Source organism: Panthera tigris, chromosome D3 (genome assembly GCF_018350195.1).
Source record: "Panthera tigris isolate Pti1 chromosome D3, P.tigris_Pti1_mat1.1, whole genome shotgun sequence".
Classification (NCBI taxonomy): domain Eukaryota; kingdom Metazoa; phylum Chordata; class Mammalia; order Carnivora; family Felidae; genus Panthera; species Panthera tigris.
The window spans coordinates 174569-179388 of NC_056671.1; positions in this window are offsets into that span (position 1 = coordinate 174569).

The following is a 4820-nucleotide window of genomic DNA, read 5'->3' on the forward strand; positions in this document are numbered from 1 at the left end:
GTTTAGAGGAGCTGGAGTATCTGATACTACTTTATTGGTATTTTCTTTCTGGCCTGTTGTGGCAGATACTGTTACTAGTCAGTCAGACATCCATCTCATCTTTTCCTACTGATAACCCTATTTTGGCTCACACTAGCAATATGTCCAGTTATAAAACTCCTCGCAGTCTCCTTGCAGCCAAGTGTAGCCATTTTCCTCATCTTGAGAATCAAAACTAGTATCACTGGAAACAGACCTATGTAGCTTTTTCTCTTTGCCTTTGGCGCTTCACCTTTTATACCTTCCCGGTTGTTTTCCCTTCGAGTTTTCCATTCCTAGAGCTGAAAGAGCCATCTGTGGCCTTGAGAATGATAACCGTGGCCTAAGGATGGTATAAAAGAAGGAGATCCTGATTCCTCAGAGACCTATTTAAATAGCTGTACCAGCAGTATACTGCTTGTATTTGGCTATTTTTATGTGAGAAAAGTAAGCTTATTGATTAAAAAAAAAAAAAACATGCATACAGTCAACAGAGTAACCTTGTTTTTAAAAAAGAAAAAAGGCCACAAAAAAAAAAAGAAAAGAAAAGAAAAAGCCCACAGAGGTATGTAGAGTTAAATATTTTATGTTTGATGCATGTGTTTGGATAGGAACATAGGGAAGGGAGGAATAGAAGAAGAATATTTACAGAACTCTTGTGCTTAGGCTAGAAATGATGATAGAACCAAGGTCACTGAACCAAGTGATCAGAGAAGCAGGGAATCCCAAACATTTCAGTATTAGAAATCAAGTTTTCAGAGAAAGGGGAAGTTAATTGCTGAATGAAGCCCATGAGATTTTGCTAGTTGGTCCTATAAAAACTGACTAGCTTGGCTCTAATATATTAAGAAACAAAACATAGAGGAGTCTATGATGGAAGAAAGAGGCAGTAGCTGCAGTTTTTGTCATGTTAACTTTATAGAGTTTGAGACATCCAGATGAACCGGCTGCACTTCTGGACCAGAGGAGGTGTCCAGGATGAAGATACAATTTTAGCACCATCAGTAGATAGACTACAGTAGGTCTTGTGGAGGCAACTAACATTGCAGAGAGAAAGTGGATGGTGTGAGAAGAGAATGTCTGCTACTGACCATGAAGACCTGCTCTATTTAAAGGTAGGCTGAATAAAGGAGTCTTAGTAGATAAGAGGAAAACCAGAAAGACTGGAGTTTTGCCAAACCAAGACAAACCAGTGTCTCAAGAAGGAAGGTAAAGTCAGTTCTTTTAAATGCTCTTTAGAGGTGAGATTAGATGATGAAGTCTTAAAAAGTGAACATATCATAGAGCAACATGAGGAATACTGTTAACCTTAGTTGGAAATAATACATTAAGGATGGATGGTAGGTTGGGTAGGTTTAGTAATCAATAAAGGACAAATACGTAAAGAACTGAATATAGACAAGTGTGAATAGGACAAAGTGTAGTAATTACAGAAAGATGTGGCCAAGGCAAAAGATTTTTTTTAAATTTATTTTGAGACAGTGCACGTGCACAACTGGAGGAGAGGCAGAGGATGAGAGCGCGAGAATCCCAAGCAGGCTCCACATTGTCATTGCGGAGCCTGACGCGAGGCTTGAACCCACAAACTGGGAGGTCATGAGCCAAAATCAAGAGATGGGCGCTTAATCTACTGAACCATCCATGCGTCCGTGGCAAAAGATTTTTAAAGTAATGGGAAACTAGAACATGTTTAAGTCCTAACGTAATATACCCAGTTTGGAGAGATTAAATATGCAGATGTAAAAAGAGAGATAGTCAATCACACAAAGTTCCTGAGAGGGGGTTGCAGGTGTCTGGGCACAGAGAGATGTATTAATGTTACCTCGAAGAAGATACTTCCACCACAAAGGAAGGGAGGAGTGGGTGGGCTGGTTTTAATTTCTGCTTATTTACTTATAGCTAAGTTAATGGAGCTGCCCTCAGAGCATCCGAAGTGTAAAGTGTCCTTTGGTTTTTTTAAGAGTTACTTTCTGAATGAAGGAAAACTTCCAGATTTATTCTATGAGGCCAGAATTACCCCAAACCCAAAACCAGATAAAGACTCCACTAAAAACAAGAACTACAGCCAATATCCTTAATGAATATGGATGCAAAAATTCTCAATAAAATACTAGCAAGTCAAATCCAACAATATATTTAAAAAATCACTCACCACAATCAAGAGGAATTTACTCCTGGGTTGCAAGCATGGTTCAATATTCGCAAGTCAATCAACATGATACACATTAATTTAAAAAAAGGATGAGAGCCATATGATCATTTCAATAGGTGCAGAAAAAGCATTTGACAAAGTACAGCATCCATTCACGATAAAAAAAAAAAAAAACAACGAAGCAGGTTTAGAAGAACATACCTCAACATAATAAAGGCCATATATTAACCCACAGCCAATACCATCCTCAATGGGGAAAGGCAGAGCTTTTCCACTACGATCAGAAACAACACAAGGATGTCCACTCTCACTACTGTTAAATAACAGTAACATAACATAGTACTGGAATTTGTAGCCTCAGTCATCAGACAATGAAAAGAAATAAAAGGCATCCAAATAGGCAAGAAACAAGTCAAACTTTCACTCTTTGCAGATGACCTGAAACCCACAGAGAAAACCTGAAAGACTCTACCAAAAACCTGCTAGAACTGATACATGATCTCAGTAAAGTCACAGGATATAAAATCAGTGTACACAAATCCAATGCATTTATACACCAATAATGATGTGGCAGAAAGAGAAATTAAGGAATCCCATTTACAATTGCACCAAAAACAATAAGATACATAGGAATAAACCTAACCAAAGAGGTGAAAGACATGTATTATGAAAACTATAAAACACTAATGAAAGAAATTGAAGATGACACAAAGGCTCATGGGTAGGAAGAACAAATACTGTTAAAATGTCAACACTACCCAAAGCAATCTACATATTTAACACAATGCCTATCAAAATACCAACAGTTTTCACAGAGCTAGAACAAGCAATCCTAAAATGTGTATGGAACTGCAAAAAAACCGTGCATAGCCAAAGCAATCTTTTTTTTTTTTTCCTGAAGTTTATTTGAGAGACAGAGTGAGTGGGGGAGAGTCAGCGAGTGAGGGAGAGAGAATCCCAAGCAGGCTCCTCACCATTAGCACAAAGCCCGATGCGGGGCTCTATCTCAAGAACCATGAGATCATGACCTGAACCGAAATGGGTTCTCTGCCCATTTTAAAATTAGATTATTTAACTTCTTTAGCATTGAGTTGAACAAGTTCTTTATATATCTTGGCTATTAACCCCTTATTGGACATACTGAGTGTAAATATTTTCTTTCATTCACTAGGTCGCCTTTTCATTTTGTTGATTTCCTTTGCTGTTCAAAAGCTTTTTATTTTTGGTATAATACCAATAGTCTATTTCTGCTTTTGTTTCCCTCTCCTAAGGAGACATGTCTAGCAAATGTTGCCAAGGCAAATGGCCAAGAGATTATTGCCTGTGTTTCCTTTTAAGAGTTTTAAGATTTCAGGTCTCACATTTAAGTCTTTGAGTTTATTTTTGTGTATCATGCAAGAAAGTGGTCATTTCCCCAACAGCACTTATTGAGATGTCTTTTCTCCATTATATATTCTTCCCTCCTTTGTCATAGATTAATTGACCATATAGGCGAGGGCTTATTTCTGGCTCTCTGTACTGTTCCATTGGTCCATGTATTCCTTGATCTGTCTTATTAGTGGTTATTTCTGAGTCATAATTTTCTTTTACTTGTCTGTTCTCTAGTCTATGTAGTAAACAGAACTAAGTTTTCTGTTCTTTTTAGGTGAGCAATTCCATCATGAACTAATTTCCAAAAGCATGATTATAATGTCTTCAAAGTCATACATAGATTTGCTTAGACTGTTATTGGATATCGATTCTATCCATTTTTGAAGTATCAGATAATTTTTTTTAATGTTTTTAAACTGTCTTTACTATCCCAACTTTTTAAAAGCAAACCTTTTGAAAAAGCATGTTTTAAAGTATTGCTTAAGAGTGTGGGCTCTTTTTAGACTTCATCTAAGTGGACTTTGAGGCTAAATTCAAAGCAGAGAGAAACAAGTAAGATGGTAGGATAAGAATAGGGGAACCTGTGTTAGATAAGGCAGTCAAGAAAGGTCCCCAGGTGACCATCAGCCGGAATCTGAAGGAAAGGTAGTAGTCCTCCTTGGCGGGGGGGGGGGGGGGGGGGGGACAGGAGAGCTTTCTGAATAGAACAACAAGAGTCAAAGTCGTCATTCAGACCATGGCATATTTTTCCTCTCTTTCTCTCCCCTCCCCCATCTCTGTTTCAGTATTTTTGTTATTGATTCACCTCCCAGTTTACTATCTTTAGTTATGTGTTCAATTTGTGTTTAGTCCATCTATTCAATTCTTAATTTCAGATATGGTGTTTTCAATTCTAGAATAGCCACTTGCCTTTCTTATAGATTCTTCTTACTAGTTGAAATGGTTTTTTTCTTCCATTCTTTCCTGTATTTTAACATATTACCCATACATCAAAATCCTTGTCTAAAACCCCCAATATCTAGGCACCTGTATGTCTGCTTCTCTCGTCTGTTTTGTCTCATTGATTACAGGCATACCTCAGAGATACTGTGGATTCAGTTCCAGACCACCACAGTAAAGCACAATATCGCAAGAAAGGAAGTCAAATGATTTTTGTTTCCCAGTGCATATGTTATGTTTACTCTTCAGTCTATAAAGTGTGCTATATTGTTCATTTCTATTTAAAAAAACCACACACCTTAGTTTTTAAAATACTTTATTGCTAAAAAAAAAATGCCAA